The 27,952-nt window shown below is 43.0% G+C and overlaps 1 protein-coding gene and 1 long non-coding RNA gene across 3 annotated transcripts in view; one reads left to right on the forward strand and one right to left on the reverse strand.

The window, feature by feature from the left end:
• LOC134958201 (uncharacterized) overlaps positions 1-12,269 on the forward strand; it is a 48,010-nt gene extending 35,741 nt beyond the window's left edge. Inside the window, exons 1-3 of one of the 2 annotated variants that reach the window (XR_010186906.1) lie at positions 9,926-9,971; positions 10,378-10,498; positions 12,141-12,269. This is a non-coding gene — a long non-coding RNA (uncharacterized LOC134958201). Of the gene's footprint in view, positions 1-9,925; positions 9,972-10,377; positions 10,499-12,140 lie in introns of those variants that run through there. The other variant, XR_010186905.1, reaches the window with a different exon arrangement.
• Positions 1-27,952, reverse strand: part of STAB1 (stabilin 1) — a 605,861-nt gene that overhangs the window by 506,433 nt on the left and 71,476 nt on the right. The gene's annotated exons all lie outside the window — the stretch shown is intronic.

The following is a 27,952-nucleotide window of genomic DNA, read 5'->3' on the forward strand; positions in this document are numbered from 1 at the left end:
GGCGATGCAGCACTGTCTACTGCTTACCTACAGCGGGAGCTGCGCAGCCCGGCCGGCTCCTGCTGGAAGGTAGTTGTCGGGTCTCGGTGGGGCGTTGAGCGGGTCCCGGGTAGGGGGGTGGCGGCGGGCAGATCCGGAGCTGTACTCCCAGTCGCAGAGGAGGGTGCTGGCGGCAGAGCGGCAGTGGAGCCGGATGAGCGGGGCCAGTCTGTCAGCCCTGCAGCACAGATTCATGTGCTGGCGGGGAGCAGGATTCAAAGCGGGAGATGCTGCAGGCTGTGATTGGATGGAGACTACAGGAGGTGATTGGCCGAGGAAACAGCCAGTCACCTCCTGCATTCCGCTGACAGGCTTAACACATGCAAACACATATTCAGATGAGCGCGTCCTGTGGGACCCGCTCATCTTCTAAATGTGAGTCCTGGGCGGCTGTTTCTGGGTAAAATACGCGCCATAGCGCGTTTTTGCGATCACTGACAATAATGCACATGACACAATATGCACACACCGTAATGCCCCCTACACATTATGCCACACACTGTAATGCCCCCGACACATTATGCCACACACCGTAATGCCCCAGACACATTATGCCACACACCGTAATGCCTGTGACACATTATTCCACACACCGTAATGCGTGTGACACATTATGCCAGGAATCGCAATGCCCGTTATACATTATGCTACACACTGCAATGCCCCTGATACATTATAGCACATACAATGTCTGTGACACAGTATGACACACACCACAATGATCCTGAGACATTATACCACATACCACAATGCCCGTGATATAGTATACAACACACCGTAATGCCTGAAACATTATGACACACACCGCAATGTCCGTGATACATTATGCCACACACCGTAATGCCCATTACACATTAAGTTCTACAGTAAGGCTTCCAATTACTTTTAAATTACCTGCTTGTTGCCAGGGGTTTCATGCACTTGGTTCCATGCATGGTGCCAGGATGTCATGCTCGTTGCCAGGGGTTTCATGCACTGGGTGTCATGCTCGTTGCTAGTGGGTAGTGCTTGTTGCTAGGGCCGTGCTCCCAGTGCCACATATGCTCCCAGTGCCAGATATTCCCCCACAGTGCCAGGTATATGCACCCAGTGCCAGATATTCTCCCACAGTGCCAGATATTCCCCCCCCAGTGCCAGTTATATGCCCCCAGTGCCAGGTATATGCCCCCAGTGCCAGGTACATGTCCCCAGTGCCAGTTATATGCCCCCAGTGCCAGGTATATGCCTTCAGTGCCAGATATTCCCCCCCAGTGCCTGCTTCCCCCCCAGTGCCAGGTATATGCCCCCAGTGCCAGGTATATGCCCCCAGTGCCGGGTATATGCCCCCAGTGCTGGGTATATGCCCCCCCAATGCCGGGTATATGCCCCCAGTGCCAGATATTCCCCCCCAGTGCCTGCTTCCCCCCCAGTGCCAGGTATATGCCTCCAGTGCTGGGTATATGCCCCCCCCCCAGTGCCAGGTATATGCCCCCCCCAGTGTCGGGTATATTCCCCCAGTGCCAGGTACATGCCCCCAGTGCCAGGTATATGCCCCCCCCAGTGCCGGGTATATGCCCCCCCAGTGCCAGGTACATGCCCTCAGTGCCGGGTATATGCCCCCCCAGAGCAAGGTATATGTCCCCAGTGCCAGATCTGTCCCCCCAGTGCCAGGTATATGTCCCCAGTGCCAGATCTGTCCCCCAAGTGCCAGGTATATGCCGCAGTGCCTGCTCCCCCGGCCCCCCCTCCCCCCTCTATGTGTTGGAGGGACACGAGCGCATCGCGCGTCTCTCCTGTGTCCCTCCTGGCTCTCCCCCCGGCCGGTCTAATGAAGGAAGTGCCGTTCGTGAGCCAATCAGAGCTCACGAACGGCACATGCCGGGGGAGAGCCAGGAGGGACACAGGAGAGACGAGCGATGCGCTCGTGTCCCTCCAACCTCCAACACATAGGGGGGGAGCGGGGGCCGGGGGAGCAGGCACCGCAGCAGGGAGGGAGAGGAGACCGCAGATTGACATGCGGACGTTCGTCCGCATGTCAATCTGTTCTAAATGCCGGCGGCTGTGGGCCCTTGAGTGCGGCGGGGCCCCAGTGCAATGCACTGCCTGCCCCGCCAGTAGTTCCGCCCCTGTGTAGGCATATCTTCAGTAATGCCTCAGTTCCACACGCTGATGCCCACTTCCCGTGTGAAGTGACCAGTCCAGGCGAGCTGATGACGCTATTCCTGCTGAATCCCATCATCATGGCCCCTTCCCCCGCTTTACAATGATGTAATCGTGGCTTTATATACTGTGCCTTGATGATGTGATTCTGCTGTCATGCCCCTGCACTGCCCACATGGTTGCGTCATACCCCTCCCAACTGGCTGCCAAGAACTTGGTAAGTGTGTGATATCTGGGCCCTGTAGCTCACCAGCAAAAAAGTATCTATTTTTTTAACTATTTCATCACCCCCACATCCACTGCATACAATGGGGTCTATGTACTAAGCCTTGGAGAGAGATAAAATGGATGGAGATAGAGTACCAGCCAATCAGCTCCTGTCATTTTTCAAATCCAGCCTATAACGACAGCAGCTGATTGGCTGGTACTTATCTCCGTCCACTGTATCTCTCTCCAAGGCTTAGTAAATAGGCTCCAGTATTTGTAACGAGCCCCAGTGCTTTAGCCTACCAAACACCCACCACCACCACCAACTGTGCAACTAAACACTGTAGAGCATGAGAGGACATGGGCTGTTATCCGATGCCTCCACTGTACAGCTGGCCACACGCAGGCCCATCCCGCCTCTGGAGCTGCGGCCCAGGATTATTCATCAATTTGACCTCACACTTGGATGGCCAAACCTGACATGGACCAGTAAAACAGCCCCATGGGGTTTCTGGAGGATCTATGGGGCCAATTCAGACCTGATCACTCGCTAGCTGTTTTTTGCAGTCCTGCGTTCACATAGTCGCCGCTCACCGGGGAGTGTATTTTAGCTGTGCAAGTGTGCGATCGCATGTGCAGCCGAGCAGTACAAAAAGATTTTGTGCAGTTTCTGAGTAGCCCAGGACTTACTCAGCCGCTGCTATCACTTCAACCTGTCCGGGACCGGAATTCACGTCAGACACCCGCCCTGCAAACGCTTGGGAATGCCTGTGTTTTTCCAACCACTCCCAGAAAACGGTCAGTTGACACCCACAAATGCCTTCTTCCTGTCAATCTCCTTGCGATCGCCCATACAAATGGATTCTTCGCACAAACCCATCGCAGAGCAACGAACCGCTTTGTACCTGTGCGACGTGCCTGCACATTGCGGTGCATACACATGCGCAGTTCTGACCAAATGGCAGCGCTGCAAAAACGCTAGCGAGCGATCAGGTCTGAATTAGGCCCTATAAACACTGTGTTATGTGCACATTAAGTGGTATAAATGAAAATGTATGGAACATGAGTAATTAACATGAATTAAAAACAAATCATCACATTATAATGAAGTCCAGTAAACGACACGATGGGAGTTGTAGTGCACCAAGGACCTCCTAGACAGATCCACACATGACATTCCACCATGCACTGGGCTCAGCCACCAAGCATCCCTGGAACTTGCTATAAAATGTTGCCAAGTATGACAGTCACATATCAAAGTAACTCTAAGGGGTATATTTACTAAGGTCCCGATTTTGACCGAGATGCCGTTTTTTCATCAAAGTGTCATCTCGGTAATTTACTAAACTCAAATCACGGCAGTGATGAGGGCATTCGTAATTTTTTGGAAGTCCAAGAAAAAAATTACGAATGAATACACCATCGGTCAAAACGCGGCTGTTTAACTATGAATCTCGGTAATTTACTAAGAAGTGCAAAGCAAAAAAAAAAAAAAACACTGCCGTGAAAAATTACAACTCGTAAAAAAGTGCTAAAAAAAAACAGACCTGCTTTTTTTTCCCGTGATTGGATAGGCATGCACGGATCCATGAGATCCGTGCATGTATATCAGTGGGAAGGGGTGGGAAAGTGGTTATTTTCGGGGAAAAAAATGCGTGGGGTCCCCCCTCCTAAGCATAACCAGCCTCGGGCTCTTTGAGCCGACCCTGGTTGCAGAAATATGGGGGAAAAAATGACAGGGGTTCCCCCATGTTTAAGCAACCAGCATCGGGCTCTGCGCCTGGTCCTGGTTCCAAAAATACGGGGGACAAAAAGAGTAGGGGTCCCCCGTATTTCTAAAACCAGCACCGGGCTCCACTAGCTGGACAGATAATTCCACAGCCGGGGGTCACTTTTATATAGTGCCCTGCGGCCGTGGCATCAAAAATCCAACTAGTCACCCCTGGCCGGGGTACCCTGGGGGAGTGGGGACCCCTTCAATCAAGGGGTCCCCCCCCCAGCCACCCAAGGGCCAGGGGTGAAGCCCGAGGCTGTCCCCCCCATCCAATTGGCTGCGGATGGGGGGCTGATAGCCTTTTGTGAAAATGAAAAGATATTGTTTTTAGTAGCAGTACTACAAGGCCCAGCAAGCCTCCCCCGCATGCTGGTACTTGGAGAACCACAAGTACCAGCATGCGGCGGAAAAACAGGCCCGCTGGTACCTGTAGTACTACTACTAAAAAAAATACCCAAAAAAAGACAAGACACACACACCTTGAAAGTAAAGATTTATTACATACATCCACACAAACATACAAACATACTTACCTATGGCCCCACGCAGGTCAGTCCTCTTCTCCAGTAGAATCCAAGGGGTACCTGTTGAATAAATTATACTCACCAGCTCCAGGGTCCCAGGCTCCTCGTAGCATCCATTTGTAATCCACGTACTTGAATAAAATAAAAAAACGGACACCCGAGCCACGCACTGAAAGGGGACCCATGTTTTGCACATGGGTCCCCTTTCCCCGACTGCCAGAAACCCACTCTGACTTCTATCTAAGTGGGTTTCTTCAGCCAATCAGGGAGCGCCACGTTGTAGCACCCTCTTGATCGGCTGTGTGCTCCTGTACTGACTGACAGGCGGCACACGGCAGTGTTACAATGTAGCACCTATGCGCTCCATTGTAACCAATGGTGGGAACTTTCAGGTCAGCGGTGAGGTCACTTTCGGTCAACCGCAGGGCAGAAAGTTCCCACCATTGGTTACAATGGAGCGCATAGGCGCTACATTGTAACACTGCCGTGTGCCGCCTGTCAGTCAGTACAGGAGCACACAGCCGATCAGGAGGGTGCTACAACGTGGCGCTCCCTGATTGGCTGAAGAAACCCACTTAGACAGAAGTCAGAGTGGGTTTCTGGCAGTCGGGGAAAGGGGACCCATGTGCAAACATGGGTCCCCTTTCAGTGCGTGGCTCGGGTGTCCGTTTTTTTATTTTATTCAAGTACGTGGATTACAAATGGATGCTACGAGGAGCCTGGGACCCTGGAGCTGGTGAGTATAATTTATTCAACAGGTACCCCTTGGATTCTACTGGAGAAGAGGACCGACCTGCGTGGGGCCATAGGTAAGTATGTTTGTATGTTTGTGTGGATGTATGTAATAAATCTTTACTTTCAGGGTGTGTGTGTCTTGTCTTTTTTTGGGTATTTTTTTAGTAGTAGTACTACAGGTACCAGCGGGCCCGTTTTTCCGCCGCATGCTGGTACTTGTGGTTCTCCAAGTACCAGCATGCGGGGGAGGCTTGCTGGGCCTTGTAGTACTGCTACTAAAAACAATATCTTTTCATTTTCACAAAAGGCTATCAGCCCCCCATCCGCAGCCAATTGGATGGGGGGGGACAGCCTCGGGCTTCACCCCTGGCCCTTGGGTGGCTGGGGGGGGGACCCCTTGATTGAAGGGGTCCCCACTCCCCCAGGGTACCCCGGCCAGGGGTGACTAGTTGGATTTTTGATGCCACGGCCGCAGGGCACTATATAAAAGTGATCCCCGGCTGTGGCATTATCTGTCCAGCTAGTGGAGCCCGGTGCTGGTTTTAGAAATACGGGGGACCCCTACTCTTTTTGTCCCCCGTATTTTTGGAACCAGGACCAGGCGCAGAGCCCGATGCTGGTTGCTTAAATATGGGGGAACCCCTGTCATTTTTCCCCCCATATTTCTGCAACCAGGGTCGGCTCAAAGAGCCCGAGGCTGGTTATGCTTAGGAGGGGGGACCCCACGCAATTTTTTTTAAAGTTTTACAGTGTTTATTTAAAAAAAAAAAAGAACCCCAGCACGGATCACACAGACCCGGCCGAGATTCATTTTGAAAAAGTCGGCAGTGTTTTGCTAATCACTGCCGTAAAAAACAGAAAAAAAACACGAATGACATCGACATCGGAAAACCCGAAAAGGCAAAATACGGCAGCTTAGTAAATTAGTCGTAATCAATTCAAAAAGTTGCAATTTTACACTGTCGATGTCATTCGTGATTGATCTTTGACCTTTTTCGGAAAAATACGAATTTTAGTAAATATACCCCCAAGTGTATCTACTATATAAAAGCCAAAATCCGTCATTCTGTCTTTCTATACAAATCCACAGTTTACAAGCGACGATCGTGAAATTTTACATACGAGTGTATTAAAACACGGCGAAGGCAGCTAAAACAATTAGAAATCCCTAACACCTCTAGGGGGGCAGATAGCAGCACAGAGTATATCTGGAGACAGCATAACATAACGGAATTGCTGGAGCAATGTACTCAAAACTTGGTACACATATGCCTTACAATCTAGGAACAAACACTGTGGGAGGAAGACACCTTTAGGGATGAGGCAGCAGCAATGAGTATTTCATCAGACAGCGTAACTCTGGAATGCCTGCAGCTATTTACAACAAACTTAGTACACATATGACTTACACTGTGGAAACAAACACTGTGGGGGTCAGACACCCCTAGCACCCCTAGGGGTGGGACAGCATCACAGAGTATGTCAGAAGACAGCATAACTGTTGAAGGCCTGGAGCAATTTACACCAAACGTGGTACACATCTGACTTACAATCTGCAAACAAACTCTGTGGGGGGTTAGACACCCCTAGGGGTGGGACAGCAGCACAGAGTATGTCAGGAGACAGCATAACTCCCGAATGCCTGGACCAATTTACAACAAACTTGGTTCACATATGACTTGCAAGCTGGGAGCAAACACTGTGGGGGTAAGACACCCCTAGCACCCTTATGGGTGAGGCAGCAGCACAGAGTTTTTCAGCAGTCAGCATACTCTGGAATGCCTGGAGCAATTTACACCAAACTTGGTACACATATGACTTACACTCTGGGAACAAACACTGTGAGGGTAACACACCACTAGCACCCCTAGGCAGTGCCGTTTCTTGCGGCGGGCGAGCCGTGCAACCACACGGGGTGCCCGCTGCGACACTTTGCGAGGCCTCGTCTCCCCCTCCTCCCTCTTCCCGAGTACTCCTGCTGGGGGGGGCGGAGTTTTGCAGAATGACGCGGTTGCGTTGTGACGTGACATCACAACGTAATTGCTAGTGATGAGCGAGGTTCGGTTTTACTCGGTTTTACTTGGTTTTACTCGGTTCTCAAAACGGCATCTTATTGGCTATCCAAAACACGTGACATCCGTGAGCCAATAAGATGCCGTTTTGAGAACTGAGTAAAACCGAGTAAAACCGAGTAAAACCGAATCCGCTCATCACTAGTAATTGCGTCATTCTGCAAAACTCCACCCCCGAGCAGGAGTACTGTACTGATGAGAAGAGGAGGGGGAGCCAAGCTAGAAGGAGAGGCGGCCCGAAGAGCGGGAAGATCCTCTTCATATGTAAATAGTCTCTCTCTTCCCCCCTCCCTCTCCCTTCCTTCCCCCCCACTTGACACTTTCCTGCCATACTGCATAAAATGGGGACACTTGCTTGACGCACTTTGTAAAATGGGGACACTTGCCTGCTGTACTGTGTAAAATGGGGACTCTTGCCTGTGTACTGTGTAAAATGGGGACTCTTGCCTGCGTAATGTGTAAAATGAGGACTCTTGCCTGCTGTAATGTGTAAAATGGGGACTCTTGCCTACTGTACTGTGTAAAATGGGGACACGTGCCTGCCGTACTGTGTAAAATGGGGACAGGTACCTGCCGTAATGTATAAAATAAAGACTCTTGCCTGCCATACTGTGTAAAATGGGGACACTTACCTGCCGTAATGTGTAAAATGGGGACTTTTGATTTATTTATTTATTTTCCCTGTGGTGGCCGTGATGATATCAGATGAGGACACGCCCATTTTAATAAGACAACGCCCATTTTAATAAGACCACACCCCTTGTCGGGAGCGCACTTTTTCTTTTATAGCTATGGGGGGCACATTATTATTTTTTATGTCCATGGGGGGGGCACATTTTGAAATCTCGCACTGGGAGCCAAATTGGCTAGAAACAGCCCTGCCCCTAGGGGTGGGCCAGCAGCACACACTATATCAGGACATGCATGATATCTCAGTGATGACAGGGGTGCATGTGACAGGGCCAGTGACATGATGTGAGGAGGGGAATGGAGTCAGCAAGAAGCCACAGACTGAGAGTTGTATAGTGGGAAGAGCAGGGTCCATTGGGGGACCAAAAAGGGGTGCGGCCATGATATGCCTATATACTAGATCTCCAATCAACGTAAATTAACAAACTATCATTCTAATTTACCATCCTCATCCCGTACCAAAGCACGGGTATTCAGCTACCTACAATGTTATTTATACTGTGTGTTTAATACTTACATTTATTTTTGTAAACAGACATTCTTAAAATCCGGGGCAACGCCGGGTACTCCAGCTAGTATATACTAAATCATCTGTCACAGTAGCAATATTCTGAGCATATTGGAAGTCTCGCAACAGAACATTTATAGATGGAGTTTAAGATCATACATGTTAACATTCAACAATATGCTATGTCGGCATGCCCTCTTATGGAGTCTATGTAAGTCATTAGCAAAACCAAATGCTCCGTCTACATACAGTACAGCGCAGGCATAAGGTCGTCATACAATAAGTGATATGCCGGCCAGACTCTTATACCTAAGTTTCCTTTTGATGCTTGATCCAAATAATGTATCACTAACAATGACATTACTGTGAAGTGAAGGAGAGATGATTAGGATGGTCACCTGTAACACACATGCAATGTTTCTGTGACATGGAGGAACAATGGAAGAAATGTTATGGAGTCACCTTCATTGTTGTCCTAGTTGATAGGATAACCAAAAGAGTAGCTTTGGGTGGAGTGTCATGAGATGAAATGAAAACAAAAAAGTTATGTACCTCCAGGTTCCGTTCTCAGCAGTCCAGCTGTCAGTACAATGGTGCCGCGTGGTGCCACAGGGCACAGCCACGCTCACTGTCCACTCAACCTCTTTCCAAAACATCCAGCGGGTGTGAACAAGTCGAGTGGATGTCATTACCTATTCCCTGTGAATGTCACCTTGCGGGCCCGCCTTACTGTTTTATATACGCTGGTATTGAATAATACATTTCTAGTGCGCCACAAAAAAGACAACTATTATTTCTTCTCCTCTTTATACGCTCATGGGTTACACAGGTTCTGTGGCTGATTAAACCAGGTGAAATGCAGACTTGAGGTCAGCCAGCCACAGAAGCTGTATAATTCTTTTATGGTTTAATGGAATAGTATAGTTAGTAATATATAAGCGGTGATTTAGTCTAGAAATTCCTGTCATTTATATTTTCCCTTTACTTATATATTGAGGCACTCTGTACAACATTGCCTTATACTTCATTTTCTACACTAGTCTCATTTTTTTAAACTAGAAACTCATGTATATCCAGTTGTAATTGATGTAGAAAATGCATATGTAAGATAGCTGTAACTCTGTAGCTTTGCTGATGGTTACTGTTCTATCACACCTAGCCTGTGACATCACACCTAGCCTGTGACATCACTAGTCTGTGACATCACAATGCTTCTTCCTGTAACATTCTATCTACAGCTGCTGACGTTTCCAGTTTCCATGCAGGAAGACAGGTAGGAAGAGGTGAGTCCTACATAGCAGGGTATAATGGAGGGGGGTAAGGAAGACAGAGTGCAGTATAGTCCGCTGAAAGGCAAGACAGAACAGGGAATACAGGTACAAGGACACATAAATAGGAGAAGCACAGGAAGGAAAGACATATTTAGGAATAAAAATGTAGCGTTACAGGAATAAAGAGGGCAGTATGGAGGATAAGCACACATACAGGGGATGCAGATAACCTGGGTCTCTATGAGGCAGGATCGTGGCTTTGGGATGAAAAAGTTAATAAAATAGATAAATGGGATATTGATAACTTTGAAAGTATCTTGTTTGGTTTAAGGAAAATTGGGAAACTGGTTGACTCATGGACATTTTATTGTACTTAAACTAGTACTATGCTTAATGATAGTCTTTTTTGTTTTTTTAGATCATCTGGCAAAGAGATTTGCAGAGTGTCGAGTGACCGGCAAAGAGATCTGCAAAGTGTCAGTTGAAGACGACGGGAGGGGTCGCAGAGGTAGCAACGACTGGAGTATAACATGCAGGACGTAAGTTACCATACTCTCTCTGCACATGTTACCAGAGCCGTCTTAACAGCAATGTAGGCCCTTGGGCACAGCCATGCACTGGGGCCCCTACCCACCGATCAGCGGTAGGGGTGGTGGGTGCTATCAGCGGCAGCTTTGATGTCCCGCGGGGGGTTCTATCTTTCGCTCAGCATGTAGGACCCGGAGAAATAATTTCTGCTAATTACTCCTTTACTGCACAAATGGGGCGGGAAGGAGAACGCTAAACTGTAGAAGGGGACATTGTGCTGAATGAAGGGGCCCTGGCACATGACTTCCAGGGTGGTAGGGGGTGTTTAATACACAGGGGAGGGGTGGATAGTGGAGTGGGCTTAATATTCATCATTTTCCGGGGGTCAGGGCAGCTTGCTTTACTGCAGATATCTCCAGTTCCTGGAAATAGATTTCTTAGCTTTAATGGGATAAAAAAAACTAGAGAGTCACACCTTTCAGGAGGTATTGGGGACTTGGGGATCAGACTTCAGTAGCCAGAGCAATCCACCAACAAAAATATAAAACTGCATATTAGGCGTGTGGAGCTGTAGCAGGGACCAGATACTTGAAGGCTGATATCTCTGGTTCTCTAACTCTAAGTCTGACAGAACCCGAGATATCTGGCTGGCTGGGAAGAACAATTAACAGGCTTGGATGGCGACCACTGATTTGAAGTTGGATATCTCCGGTTCCCCAGGGCCGATTTTCAAAAATCTGGTACCCCTGGAAAGAGGGGACCCTCAGCTATCAGCCTAGGTCCCTTTTACTCCTGGGGCCCTTGGGCAAGAGCCCATTGAGCCCATACGAAAAGACGGCCCTGCATGTTACATCTGCCCCACCTGCACTGCACATGGGGGGTCATTCCGAGTTGTTCGCTCGGTAAAAATCTTCGCATCGCAGCGATTTTCCGCTTAGTGCGCATGCGCAATGTCCGCACTGCGACTGCGCCAAGTAAATTTGCTATGCACTTAGGAATTGTAATCACTGCATTTTCATCGTTCTGGCGATCGTAATGTGATTGACAGGAAATGGGTGTTACTGGGCGGAAACAGGCCGTTTTATGGGCGTGTGGGGAAAAACGCTACCGTTTCCGGAAAAAACGCAGGAGTGGCTGAAGAAACGGGGGAGTGTCTGGGCGAACGCTGGGTGTGTTTGTGACGTCAAACCAGGAACGACAAGCAGTGAAATGATCGCAGATGCCGAGTAAGTCTGAAGCTACTCAGAAACTGCTACGAGGTGTGTAATCGCAATATTGCGAATACATCGTTCGCAATTTTAAGATGCTAAGATTCACTCCCAGTAGGTGGCGGCTTAGCATGAGCAAATCTGCTAAAATTCACTTGCGAGCGAACAACTCGGAATGACCCCCATGGTTTTGTCCATTAGAGAACAAATTTGCTGCTGCAATCAGGTCTGAATTAGGCCCAGTGTATGATACTAACATGATCCTAGCACTAGGGAAGATAAAACCTGGAGCAGATAACTTGGGTCTCTATGAGAAAGGATCATGAATTTTGGATAAAAAGTAAATAAAATAAATTGCAAATGAATAAAAATGAACGTACGTAACAAAATGTAGTAGTATAATTATACATATAGTATGTGTGACCAGGAAATTCTGGTTATTTAGATCATCATTTGGCAAAGTTCTGGCAAAGAGATTTGCAGAGTGTCGGGTGACCGGCAAAGAGATCTGCAAAGTGTCAGTTGAAGACGACGGGAGGGGTCGCAGAGGAATTAGTGACTGGAGAATAGCATGCAGGAGGTAAGTTACCATACTTGTGTAATTGTGTGTGTGGAGGGGGGTATTGAGAGCACAGTACAAAACATAGGGTCTATGGTGGGGGAGAGCGGACAATACAAAACATACAGAAGGGGGCAACTTGGTATAGCACATACAGATGGTGTGGGGGCACAATACAAAAAATAAGAATTTACTTACCGATAATTCTATTTCTCATAGTCCGTAGTGGATGCTGGGGACTCCGAAAGGACCATGGGGAATAGCGGCTCCGCAGGAGACTGGGCACAAAGTAAAAGCTTTAGGACTAGCTGGTGTGCACTGGCTCCTCCCCCTATGACCCTCCTCCAAGCCTCAGTTAGGATACTGTGCCCGGACGAGCGTACACAATAAGGAAGGAGTTTGAATCCCGGGTAAGACTCATTACCAGCCACACCAATCACACCGTACAACTTGTGATCTGAACCCAGTTAACAGCATGATAACAGAAGGAGCCTCTGAAAAGATGGCTCACAACAACAATAACCCGATTTTTGTAACAATAACTATGTACAAGTAATGCAGACAATCCGCACTTGGGATGGGCGCCCAGCATCCACTACGGACTATGAGAAATAGAATTATCGGTAAGTAAATTCTTATTTTCTCTAACGTCCTAGTGGATGCTGGGGACTCCGAAAGGACCATGGGGATTATACCAAAGCTCCCAAACGGGCGGGAGAGTGCGGATGACTCTGCAGCACCGAATGAGAGAACTCCAGGTCCTCCTCAGCCAGGGTATCAAATTTGTAGAATTTAGCAAACGTGTTTGCCCCTGACCAAGTAGCTGCTCTGCAAAGTTGTAAAGCCGAGACCCCTCGGGCAGCCGCCCAAGATGAGCCCACTTTCCGTGTGGAATGGGCTTTTACAGATTTTGGCTGTGGCAGGCCTGCCACAGAATGTGCAAGCTGAATTGTACTGCAAATCCAACGAGCAATCGTCTGCTTAGAAGCAGGAGCACCCAGCTTGTTGGGTGCATACAGGATAAACAGCGAGTCAGATTTTCTGACTCCAGCCGTCCTGGAAACATATATTTTCAGGGCCCTGACTACGTCCAGCAACTTGGAATCCTCCAAGTCCCTAGTAGCCGCAGGCACCACAATAGGTTGGTTTAAGTGAAATGCTGAAAACACCTTAGGGAGAAATTGAGGACGAGTCCTCAATTCCGCCCTGTCCGAATGGAAAATCAGATAAGGGCTTTTACAGGATAAAGCCGCCAATTCTGACACGCGCCTGGCCCAGGCCAGGGCCAACAGCATGACCACTTTCCATGTGAGATATTTTAACTCCACAGATTTAAGTGGTTCAAACCAATGTGACTTTTGGAATCCAAAAAAAAAAACTACATTGAGATCCCAAGTGCCACTGGAGGCACAAAAGGAGGCTGTATATGCAGTACCCCTTTTACAAACGTCTGAACTCCAGGGACTGAAGCTAGTTCTTTTTGGAAGAAAATTGACAGGGCCGAAATTTGAACCTTAATGGACCCCAATTTCAGGCCCATAGACACTCCTGTTTGCAGGAAATGTAGGAATCGACCCAGTCGAATTTCCACCGTCGGGCCTTACTGGCCTCGCACCACGCAACATATTTTCGCCAATTGCGGTGATAATGTTTTTGCGGTTACATCCTTCCTGGCTTTGATCAGGATAGGGATGACTTCATCCGGAATGCCCTTTTTCCTTCAGGATCCGGCGTTCAACCGCCATGCCGTCAAACGCAGCCGCGGTAAGTCTTGGAACAGACAGGGTCCTTGCTGGAGCAGGTCCCTTCTTAGAGGTAGAGGCCACGGATCCTCCGTGAGCATCTCTTGAAGTTCCGGTTACCAAGTCCTTCTTGGCCAATCCGGAGCCACGAATATAGTGCTTACTCCTCACCATCTTATCAATCTCAGTACCTTGGGTATGAGAGGCAGAGGAGGAAACACATACCCTGACTGGTACACCCACGGTGTTACCAGAGCGTCTACAGCTATTGCCTGAGGGTCCCTGGACCTGGCGCAATACCTGTCGAGTTTTTCCCAACGGTTTATAATCCTGTGGAAGACTTCTGGGTGAAGTCCCCACTCTCCCCGGGTGGAGGTCGTGCTGAGGAAGTCTGCTTCCCAGTTGTCCACTCCCGGAATGAATACTGCTGACAGTGCTATCCCATGATTTTCCGCCCAGCGAAGAATCCTTGCAGCTTCTGTCATTGCCCTTCTGCTTCTTGTGCCACCCTGTCTGTTTACGTGGGTGACTGCCGTGATGTTGTCCGACTGGATCAACACCGGCTGTCCTTGAAGCAAAGGTCTTGCTAAGCTTAGAGCATTGTAAATGTCCCTTAGCTTCAGGATATTTATGTGAAGTGATGTCTCCAGGCTTGACCATAAGTCCTGGATATTCCTTCCCTGTGTGACTGCTCCCCAGCCTCGCAGGCTGGCATCCGTGGTTACAAGAAAAACGATGACAGACAAGACAAAAGAAATCCTTTTTGGGAGCACTCTTATTTGAATATATGGTGATAATAAGATAATGAATAGTGAAGTGATATGATGATCATTCTAAAACTTAGCTTTTATTATATTCCGTTAGAATATCGACCTATATGGTCCAAACATACTAAAGTAACTAATTGTTCAAAGATAGGAAGAAAAGAGGTGAAATATAGATGAGATAATTGAAAGTGAGCAGATGGAAACTGCCCCACCAGTGTATTCACATGAAAAGGTAGATGGTCATCTTAATGATATCCACAGTGCCTGGTATTCCTGAGCGGTCTCCCTTCAAAGTACTAACCAGGTCTATCCTATCAGCTTCCGAGATAGAAGATCGGGCTACTCTCAGGATAGTACGACCTTGAATAATGAAGATGACATATGAAGGAAGAGAGAACCCACTTCTGCTGTCTGTACTCTGCCTGTTATACGTCTCTGGACCAAATGGCTCCAGGCTTTTCCAGATGAGAGAGTGTTGGAAGGGAGAACCTTCACCAGTTTTAGTTGAAAAAGATCATGTACTTTGATCTGTTTCTACTCAGAATAGGACAGAAGGAAGAAGAAGCACTTCTGCTTTCTGTTGTGACAGCCAAATGTACGCTGGGGAGGGCAGAACCCTTGCCAGCACAGCTATCAACCAGATGAGAGAGTGCTAGGAGAAGGTAAGGTTCTGATGTATAATCAGAAAATGTTAGGTATGAATTGATTTGTTCCTATAACATGGAGTACCTAATCCCTTTTTATTCTCCTATGCTGTGTATACAATGTTATATATATACAGAAAATCGGTACTTTTTGAATAAATTATATCCTGAGTCCTAAATACTCATTGTATGCTGGTGAGTCAGGTAAAGTATTCAGACAAGTGTGGCATATCATTGAAGTATTCAGACAAATATGGCGTATCATAATGATCTCTCAAGATCATAAGTATCTAGAATACATTGAAAAGGGTGTCCTTATTGGTAGGAAGTTCCTAATCTCTCACATAGAAATATAAAAGAAACAATGTTGCAGAGAAATATTCCAACAGGCAATCTGGGAATTAAATAGTTGTCACATAAAGATATAAAGGAAATAAAGTTGCAACAAGGGTTTTCCAGTGGGCGATCTGCAGTTATAATAACTTAATAAATCAGCTTTATAGGACTTGAGACAATTCTGCAATTAGTGGAAAATAACACTGATTTGTAAGTTTAGAAATTCACACCAAACAGTGTATTTAAACACATCCATAGATGTCAAAAATGTGACAGTAATAAAAGTGCAAGGTGACGAAAATGCCTTATTGGCAAACGACTTCAAAGGGCTCTAACTTAAAAGTTATATGCGTATATTTGAACTTGTGTCAGTTCAGCAATTCATTACTGAAAGGATCACCTGACTAAAGAGATAATGTGCAACAAATAAATCAATTGAGACAGATTTAAATGCAAATATGCAACACATATGATTTTGCAATATATATAATTTAGTTAATTGGTTGAAATAAGTGCACCAGAAAAGTTCCTGATCTCTCACATAGGAATATAAAAGAGAAGAAACAATGTTGCAAAAAATTATTCCAACAAGAAATCTAAAGATTCAATTAGTTGTCACAAAGAAAAGACTTCAAGGAGCTCTATTTTAAAGTTATATGCGTATATTTGAACTTATATCAGTTCAGAAGTCCATTACTGAAAGGATCGCCTGAGTCAAGTAGTAATGTGCAACAAATAAATCAATTGTGACAGATTATAGCACAAATATGTGACATATATAATTATTGCAACATGTATAGTTTTGTTGATTGCTTAAAATCAGTGCACCTTTTATAGACTTTCATTTATCGTGCATCAAGTGAGGACAACATTAATTAATCCAGAGTAATAGAGGTATCAGCAAAAAAAAAATTGTATATCAAAAAAATATATATACCCTTATTTGTCGGCTAATATACTTGGATATTATATCATATACATTTAATCCTCAATTAATAACACACATTGTAGAGGCAGAGGGGAAACGAAGGTGGAAAGCGTAGTGGATATGGTCGTCAGTGGGAACTGTGTTTTATGATTATAATCAATTATTCAACACTTCAGTCAATTTCTGGTCCCACCTACTCCTGCCTCCCCTAAATATATCCTCCACCATAAACCAGGGATGCATATCATGGGCAATTAGCCTCAATTATCGTATATATGGTATAAGGTAGGGAATGGGGGAGAAAAGACAGGGGGAGAAAGTTTCAAAGATATTATACACGTGGCAAAGTTTGAGCAAAATCTTAGCCGTAATATCTACCACTCGCCGCTCCAATGATTGAGGATGCCGGCGTTAAGTGTATCCTCTCCGCAGACGGCTCTGTCCGCTCCCACTCTCCCTCGCCTCACATGTGTGACATCGCGATCGCGGTGCTGCGGCCGCCCGAAATCCAAACGGGACGTAGCCGTACGACGTCTATTGGTGACGTCAGTCCCCGATTAGTTGATTGAGACATGAATTAGGTAATGGGTTTTAGATTAAATCATTCACTTGTACGGAAAGAGCAGTCCGTTACTGTGCTGGAACTAGAAGCCGAGAGTAATCTCGGTAAAGTTACATTTGAAAAAAAGTTTGTCAGTTCCGCACTAGTTGTGTGCTATCAGGCCACATTTAGTTATAAAGATATATCTGAAATTAACCAATATGGATGGTGCCAGTATTAGAGTCCTTTAAGGCACCTTTTTTATTGGTGGTGCTCCCAAAAAACTTTTGTAGATCAACTACAAGAAAAACGACGACAGACAAGACAAAAGAAATCCTTTTTGGGAGCACTCTTATTTGAATATATGGTGATAATAAGATAATGAATAGTGAAGTGATATGATGATCATTCTAAAACTTAGCTTTTATTATATTCCGTTAGAATATCGACCTATATGGTCCAAACATACTAAAGTAACTAATTGTTCAAAGATAGGAAGAAAAGAGGTGAAATATAGATGAGATAATTGAAAGTGAGCAGATGGAAACTGCCCCACCAGTGTATTCACATGAAAAGGTAGATGGTCATCTTAATGATATCCACAGTGCCTGGTATTCCTGAGCGGTCTCCCTTCAAAGTACTAACCAGGTCTATCCTATCAGCTTCCGAGATAGAAGATCGGGCTACTCTCAGGATAGTACGACCTTGAATAATGAAGATGACATATGAAGGAAGAGAGAACCCACTTCTGCTGTCTGTACTCTGCCTGTTATATGTCTCTGGACCAAATGGCTCCAGGCTTTTCCAGATGAGAGAGTGTTGGAAGGGAGAACCTTCACCAGTTTTAGTTGAAAAAGATCATGTACTTTGATCTGTTTCTACTCAGAATAGGACAGAAGGAAGAAGAAGCACTTCTGCTTTCTGTTGTGACAGCCAAATGTACGCTGGGGAGGGCAGAACCCTTGCCAGCACAGCTATCAACCAGATGAGAGAGTGCTAGGAGAAGGTAAGGTTCTGATGTATAATCAGAAAATGTTAGGTATGAATTGATTTGTTCCTATAACATGGAGTACCTAATCCCTTTTTATTCTCCTATGCTGTGTATACAATGTTATATATATACAGAAAATCGGTACTTTTTGAATAAATTATATCCTGAGTCCTAAATACTCATTGTATGCTGGTGAGTCAGGTAAAGTATTCAGACAAGTGTGGCATATCATTGAAGTATTCAGACAAATATGGCGTATCATAATGATCTCTCAAGATCATAAGTATCTAGAATACATTGAAAAGGGTGTCCTTATTGGTAGGAAGTTCCTAATCTCTCACATAGAAATATAAAAGAAACAATGTTGCAGAGAAATATTCCAACAGGCAATCTGGGAATTAAATAGTTGTCACATAAAGATATAAAGGAAATAAAGTTGCAACAAGGGTTTTCCAGTGGGCGATCTGCAGTTATAATAACTTAATAAATCAGCTTTATAGGACTTGAGACAATTCTGCAATTAGTGGAAAATAACACTGATTTGTAAGTTTAGAAATTCACACCAAACAGTGTATTTAAACACATCCATAGATGTCAAAAATGTGACAGTAATAAAAGTGCAAGGTGACGAAAATGCCTTATTGGCAAACGACTTCAAAGGGCTCTAACTTAAAAGTTATATGCGTATATTTGAACTTGTGTCAGTTCAGCAATTCATTACTGAAAGGATCACCTGAGTAAAGAGATAATGTGCAACAAATAAATCAATTGAGACAGATTTAAACGCAAATATGCAACACATATGATTTTGCAATATATATAATTTAGTTAATTGGTTGAAATAAGTGCACCAGAAAAGTTCCTGATCTCTCACATAGGAATATAAAAGAGAAGAAACAATGTTGCAAAAAATTATTCCAACAAGAAATCTAAAGATTCAATTAGTTGTCACAAAGAAAAGACTTCAAGGAGCTCTATTTTAAAGTTATATGCGTATATTTGAACTTATATCAGTTCAGAAGTCCATTACTGAAAGGATCGCCTGAGTCAAGTAGTAATGTGCAACAAATAAATCAATTGTGACAGATTATAGCACAAATATGTGACATATATAATTATTGCAACATGTATAGTTTTGTTGATTGCTTAAAATCAGTGCACCTTTTATAGACTTTCATTTATCGTGCATCAAGTGAGGACAACATTAATTAATCCAGAGTAATAGAGGTATCAGCAAAAAAAATTGTATATCAAAAAAATATATATACCCTTATTTGTCGGCTAATATACTTGGATATTATATCATATACATTTAATCCTCAATTAATAACACACATTGTAGAGGCAGAGGGGAAACGAAGGTGGAAAGCGTAGTGGATATGGTCGTCAGTGGGAACTGTGTTTTATGATTATAATCAATTATTCAACACTTCAGTCAATTTCTGGTCCCACCTACTCCTGCCTCCCCTAAATATATCCTCCACCATAAACCAGGGATGCATATCATGGGCAATTAGCCTCAATTATCGTATATATGGTATAAGGTAGGGAATGGGGGAGAAAAGACAGGGGGAGAAAGTTTCAAAGATATTATACACGTGGCAAAGTTTGAGCAAAATCTTAGCCGTAATATCTACCACTCGCCGCTCCAATGATTGAGGATGCCGGCGTTAAGTGTATCCTCTCCGCAGACGGCTCTGTCCGCTCCCACTCTCCCTCGCCTCACATGTGTGACATCGCGATCGCGGTGCTGCGGCCGCCCGAAATCCAAACGGGACGTAGCCGTACGACGTCTATTGGTGACGTCAGTCCCCGATTAGTTGATTGAGACATGAATTAGGTAATGGGTTTTAGATTAAATCATTCACTTGTACGGAAAGAGCAGTCCGTTACTGTGCTGGAACTAGAAGCCGAGAGTAATCTCGGTAAAGTTACATTTGAAAAAAAGTTTGTCAGTTCCGCACTAGTTGTGTGCTATCAGGCCACATTTAGTTATAAAGATATATCTGAAATTAACCAATATGGATGGTGCCAGTATTAGAGTCCTTTAAGGCACCTTTTTTATTGGTGGTGCTCCCAAAAAACTTTTGTAGATCAACTACAAGAAAAACGACGACAGACAAGACAAAAGAAATCCTTTTTGGGAGCACTCTTATTTGAATATATGGTGATAATAAGATAATGAATAGTGAAGTGATATGATGATCATTCTAAAACTTAGCTTTTATTATATTCCGTTAGAATATCGACCTATATGGTCCAAACATACTAAAGTAACTAATTGTTCAAAGATAGGAAGAAAAGAGGTGAAATATAGATGAGATAATTGAAAGTGAGCAGATGGAAACTGCCCCACCAGTGTATTCACATGAAAAGGTAGATGGTCATCTTAATGATATCCACAGTGCCTGGTATTCCTGAGCGGTCTCCCTTCAAAGTACTAACCAGGTCTATCCTATCAGCTTCCGAGATAGAAGATCGGGCTACTCTCAGGATAGTACGACCTTGAATAATGAAGATGACATATGAAGGAAGAGAGAACCCACTTCTGCTGTCTGTACTCTGCCTGTTATACGTCTCTGGACCAAATGGCTCCAGGCTTTTCCAGATGAGAGAGTGTTGGAAGGGAGAACCTTCACCAGTTTTAGTTGAAAAAGATCATGTACTTTGATCTGTTTCTACTCAGAATAGGACAGAAGGAAGAAGAAGCACTTCTGCTTTCTGTTGTGACAGCCAAATGTACGCTGGGGAGGGCAGAACCCTTGCCAGCACAGCTATCAACCAGATGAGAGAGTGCTAGGAGAAGGTAAGGTTCTGATGTATAATCAGAAAATGTTAGGTATGAATTGATTTGTTCCTATACATGGAGTACCTAATCCCTTTTTATTCTCCTATGCTGTGTATACAATGTTATATATATACAGAAAATCGGTACTTTTTGAATAAATTATATCCTGAGTCCTAAATACTCATTGTATGCTGGTGAGTCAGGTAAAGTATTCAGACAAGTGTGGCATATCATTGAAGTATTCAGACAAATATGGCGTATCATAATGATCTCTCAAGATCATAAGTATCTAGAATACATTGAAAAGGGTGTCCTTATTGGTAGGAAGTTCCTAATCTCTCACATAGAAATATAAAAGAAACAATGTTGCAGAGAAATATTCCAACAGGCAATCTGGGAATTAAATAGTTGTCACATAAAGATATAAAGGAAATAAAGTTGCAACAAGGGTTTTCCAGTGGGCGATCTGCAGTTATAATAACTTAATAAATCAGCTTTATAGGACTTGAGACAATTCTGCAATTAGTGGAAAATAACACGGATTTGTAAGTTTAGAAATTCACACCAAACAGTGTATTTAAACACATCCATAGATGTCAAAAATGTGACAGTAATAAAAGTGCAAGGTGACGAAAATGCCTTATTGGCAAACGACTTCAAAGGGCTCTAACTTAAAAGTTATATGCGTATATTTGAACTTGTGTCAGTTCAGCAATTCATTACTGAAAGGATCACCTGAGTAAAGAGATAATGTGCAACAAATAAATCAATTGAGACAGATTTAAACGCAAATATGCAACACATATGATTTTGCAATATATATAATTTAGTTAATTGGTTGAAATAAGTGCACCAGAAAAGTTCCTGATCTCTCACATAGGAATATAAAAGAGAAGAAACAATGTTGCAAAAAATTATTCCAACAAGAAATCTAAAGATTCAATTAGTTGTCACAAAGAAAAGACTTCAAGGAGCTCTATTTTAAAGTTATATGCGTATATTTGAACTTATATCAGTTCAGAAGTCCATTACTGAAAGGATCGCCTGAGTCAAGTAGTAATGTGCAACAAATAAATCAATTGTGACAAATTATAGCACAAATATGTGACATATATAATTATTGCAACATGTATAGTTTTGTTGATTGCTTAAAATCAGTGCACCTTTTATAGACTTTCATTTATCGTGCATCAAGTGAGGACAACATTAATTAATCCAGAGTAATAGAGGTATCAGCAAAAAAAATTGTATATCAAAAAAATATATATACCCTTATTTGTCGGCTAATATACTTGGATATTATATCATATACATTTAATCCTCAATTAATAACACACATTGTAGAGGCAGAGGGGAAACGAAGGTGGAAAGCGTAGTGGATATGGTCGTCAGTGGGAACTGTGTTTTATGATTATAATCAATTATTCAACACTTCAGTCAATTTCTGGTCCCACCTACTCCTGCCTCCCCTAAATATATCCTCCACCATAAACCAGGGATGCATATCATGGGCAATTAGCCTCAATTATCGTATATATGGTTATTACTTTAGTATGTTTGGACCATATAGGTCGATATTCTAACGGAATATAATAAAAGCTAAGTTTTAGAATGATCATCATATAACTTCACTATTCATTATCTTATTATCACCATATATTCAAATAAGAGTGCTCCCAAAAAGGATTTCTTTTGTCTTGTCTGTCGTCGTTTTTCTTGTAGTTGATCTACAAAAGTTTTTTGGGAGCACCACCAATAAAAAAGGTGCCTTAAAGGACTCTAATACTGGCACCATCCATATTGGTTAATTTCAGATATATCTTTATAACTAAATGTGGCCTGATAGCACACAACTAGTGCGGAACTGACAAACTTTTTTTCAAATGTAACTTTACCGAGATTACTCTCGGCTTCTAGTTCCAGCACAGTAACGGACTGCTCTTTCCGTACAAGTGAATGATTTAATCTAAAACCCATTACCTAATTCATGTCTCAATCAACTAATCGGGGACTGACGTCACCAATAGACGTCGTACGGCTACGTCCCGTTTGGATTTCGGGCGGCCGCAGCACCGCGATCGCGATGTCACACATGTGAGGCGAGGGAGAGTGGGAGCGGACAGAGCCGTCTGCGGAGAGGATACACTTAACGCCGGCATCCTCAATCATTGGAGCGGCGAGTGGTAGATATTACGGCTAAGATTTTGCTCAAACTTTGCCACGTGTATAATATCTTTGAAACTTTCTCCCCCTGTCTTTTCTCCCCCATTCCCTACCTTATACCATATATACGATAATTGAGGCTAATTGCCCATGATATGCATCCCTGGTTTATGGTGGAGGATATATTTAGGGGAGGCAGGAGTAGGTGGGACCAGAAATTGACTGAAGTGTTGAATAATTGATTATAATCATAAAACACAGTTCCCACTGACGACCATATCCACTACGCTTTCCACCTTCGTTTCCCCTCTGCCTCTACAATGTGTGTTATTAATTGAGGATTAAATGTATATGATATAATATCCAAGTATATTAGCCGACAAATAAGGGTATATATATTTTTTTGATATACAATTTTTTTTGCTGATACCTCTATTACTCTGGATTAATTAATGTTGTCCTCACTTGATGCACGATAAATGAAAGTCTATAAAAGGTGCACTGATTTTAAGCAATCAACAAAACTATACATGTTGCAATAATTATATATGTCACATATTTGTGCTATAATCTGTCACAATTGATTTATTTGTTGCACATTACTACTTGACTCAGGCGATCCTTTCAGTAATGGACTTCTGAACTGATATAAGTTCAAATATACGCATATAACTTTAACATAGAGCTCCTTGAAGTCTTTTCTTTGTGACAACTAATTGAATCTTTAGATTTCTTGTTGGAATAATTTTTTGCAACATTGTTTCTTCTCTTTTATATTCCTATGTGAGAGATCAGGAACTTTTCTGGTGCACTTATTTCAACCAATTAACTAAATTATATATATTGCAAAATCATATGTGTTGCATATTTGCGTTTAAATCTGTCTCAATTGATTTATTTGTTGCACATTATCTCTTTACTCAGGTGATCCTTTCAGTAATGAATTGCTGAACTGACACAAGTTCAAATATACGCATATAACTTTTAAGTTAGAGCCCTTTGAAGTCGTTTGCCAATAAGGCATTTTCGTCACCTTGCACTTTTATTACTGTCACATTTTTGACATCTATGGATGTGTTTAAATACACTGTTTGGTGTGAATTTCTAAACTTACAAATCAGTGTTATTTTCCACTAATTGCAGAATTGTCTCAAGTCCTATAAAGCTGATTTATTAAGTTATTATAACTGCAGATCGCCCACTGGAAAACCCTTGTTGCAACTTTATTTCCTTTATATCTTTATGTGACAACTATTTAATTCCCAGATTGCCTGTTGGAATATTTCTCTGCAACATTGTTTCTTTTATATTTCTATGTGAGAGATTAGGAACTTCCTACCAATAAGGACACCCTTTTCAATGTATTCTAGATACTTATGATCTTGAGAGATCATTATGATACGCCATATTTGTCTGAATACTTCAATGATATGCCACACTTGTCTGAATACTTTACCTGACTCACCAGCATACAATGAGTATTTAGGACTCAGGATATAATTTATTCAAAAAGTACCGATTTTCTGTATATATATAACATTGTATACACAGCATAGGAGAATAAAAAGGGATTAGGTACTCCATGTATAGGAACAAATCAATTCATACCTAACATTTTCTGATTATACATCAGAACCTTACCTTCTCCTAGCACTCTCTCATCTGGTTGATAGCTGTGCTGGCAAGGGTTCTGCCCTCCCCAGCGTACATTTGGCTGTCACAACAGAAAGCAGAAGTGCTTCTTCTTCCTTCTGTCCTATTCTGAGTAGAAACAGATCAAAGTACATGATCTTTTTCAACTAAAACTGGTGAAGGTTCTCCCTTCCAACACTCTCTCATCTGGAAAAGCCTGGAGCCATTTGGTCCAGAGACGTATAACAGGCAGAGTACAGACAGCAGAAGTGGGTTCTCTCTTCCTTCATATGTCATCTTCATTATTCAAGGTCGTACTATCCTGAGAGTAGCCCGATCTTCTATCTCGGAAGCTGATAGGATAGACCTGGTTAGTACTTTGAAGGGAGACCGCTCAGGAATACCAGGCACTGTGGATATCATTAAGATGACCATCTACCTTTTCATGTGAATACACTGGTGGGGCAGTTTCCATCTGCTCACTTTCAATTATCTCATCTATATTTCACCTCTTTTCTTCCTATCTTTGAACAATTAGTTACTTTAGTATGTTTGGACCATATAGGTCGATATTCTAACGGAATATAATAAAAGCTAAGTTTTAGAATGATCATCATATCACTTCACTATTCATTATCTTATTATCACCATATATTCAAATAAGAGTGCTCCCAAAAAGGATTTCTTTTGTCTTGTCTGTCGTCGTTTTTCTTGTAGTTGATCTGCAAAAGTTTTTTGGGAGCACCACCAATAAAAAAGGTGCCTTAAAGGACTCTAATACTGGCACCATCCATATTGGTTAATTTCAGATATATCTTTATAACTAAATGTGGCCTGATAGCACACAACTAGTGCGGAACTGACAAACTTTTTTTCAAATGTAACTTTACCGAGATTACTCTCGGCTTCTAGTTCCAGCACAGTAACGGACTGCTCTTTCCGTACAAGTGAATGATTTAATCTAAAACCCATTACCTAATTCATGTCTCAATCAACTAATCGGGGACTGACGTCACCAATAGACGTCGTACGGCTACGTCCCGTTTGGATTTCGGGCGGCCGCAGCACCGCGATCGCGATGTCACACATGTGAGGCGAGGGAGAGTGGGAGCGGACAGAGCCGTCTGCGGAGAGGATACACTTAACGCCGGCATCCTCAATCATTGGAGCGGCGAGTGGTAGATATTACGGCTAAGATTTTGCTCAAACTTTGCCACGTGTATAATATCTTTGAAACTTTCTCCCCCTGTCTTTTCTCCCCCATTCCCTACCTTATACCATATATACGATAATTGAGGCTAATTGCCCATGATATGCATCCCTGGTTTATGGTGGAGGATATATTTAGGGGAGGCAGGAGTAGGTGGGACCAGAAATTGACTGAAGTGTTGAATAATTGATTATAATCATAAAACACAGTTCCCACTGACGACCATATCCACTACGCTTTCCACCTTCGTTTCCCCTCTGCCTCTACAATGTGTGTTATTAATTGAGGATTAAATGTATATGATATAATATCCAAGTATATTAGCCGACAAATAAGGGTATATATATTTTTTTGATATACAATTTTTTTTGCTGATACCTCTATTACTCTGGATTAATTAATGTTGTCCTCACTTGATGCACGATAAATGAAAGTCTATAAAAGGTGCACTGATTTTAAGCAATCAACAAAACTATACATGTTGCAATAATTATATATGTCACATATTTGTGCTATAATCTGTCACAATTGATTTATTTGTTGCACATTACTACTTGACTCAGGCGATCCTTTCAGTAATGGACTTCTGAACTGATATAAGTTCAAATATACGCATATAACTTTAAAATAGAGCTCCTTGAAGTCTTTTCTTTGTGACAACTAATTGAATCTTTAGATTTCTTGTTGGAATAATTTTTTGCAACATTGTTTCTTCTCTTTTATATTCCTATGTGAGAGATCAGGAACTTTTCTGGTGCACTTATTTCAACCAATTAACTAAATTATATATATTGCAAAATCATATGTGTTGCATATTTGCGTTTAAATCTGTCTCAATTGATTTATTTGTTGCACATTATCTCTTTACTCAGGTGATCCTTTCAGTAATGAATTGCTGAACTGACACAAGTTCAAATATATGCATATAACTTTTAAGTTAGAGCCCTTTGAAGTCGTTTGCCAATAAGGCATTTTCGTCACCTTGCACTTTTATTACTGTCACATTTTTGACATCTATGGATGTGTTTAAATACACTGTTTGGTGTGAATTTCTAAACTTACAAATCAGTGTTATTTTCCACTAATTGCAGAATTGTCTCAAGTCCTATAAAGCTGATTTATTAAGTTATTATAACTGCAGATCGCCCACTGGAAAACCCTTGTTGCAACTTTATTTCCTTTATATCTTTATGTGACAACTATTTAATTCCCAGATTGCCTGTTGGAATATTTCTCTGCAACATTGTTTCTTTTATATTTCTATGTGAGAGATTAGGAACTTCCTACCAATAAGGACACCCTTTTCAATGTATTCTAGATACTTATGATCTTGAGAGATCATTATGATACGCCATATTTGTCTGAATACTTCAATGATATGCCACACTTGTCTGAATACTTTACCTGACTCACCAGCATACAATGAGTATTTAGGACTCAGGATATAATTTATTCAAAAAGTACCGATTTTCTGTATATATATAACATTGTATACACAGCATAGGAGAATAAAAAGGGATTAGGTACTCCATGTTATAGGAACAAATCAATTCATACCTAACATTTTCTGATTATACATCAGAACCTTACCTTCTCCTAGCACTCTCTCATCTGGTTGATAGCTGTGCTGGCAAGGGTTCTGCCCTCCCCAGCGTACATTTGGCTGTCACAACAGAAAGCAGAAGTGCTTCTTCTTCCTTCTGTCCTATTCTGAGTAGAAACAGATCAAAGTACATGATCTTTTTCAACTAAAACTGGTGAAGGTTCTCCCTTCCAACACTCTCTCATCTGGAAAAGCCTGGAGCCATTTGGTCCAGAGACGTATAACAGGCAGAGTACAGACAGCAGAAGTGGGTTCTCTCTTCCTTCATATGTCATCTTCATTATTCAAGGTCGTACTATCCTGAGAGTAGCCCGATCTTCTATCTCGGAAGCTGATAGGATAGACCTGGTTAG

Source organism: Pseudophryne corroboree, chromosome 9 (genome assembly GCF_028390025.1).
Source record: "Pseudophryne corroboree isolate aPseCor3 chromosome 9, aPseCor3.hap2, whole genome shotgun sequence".
NCBI classification, from domain to species: Eukaryota; Metazoa; Chordata; class Amphibia; order Anura; family Myobatrachidae; genus Pseudophryne; species Pseudophryne corroboree.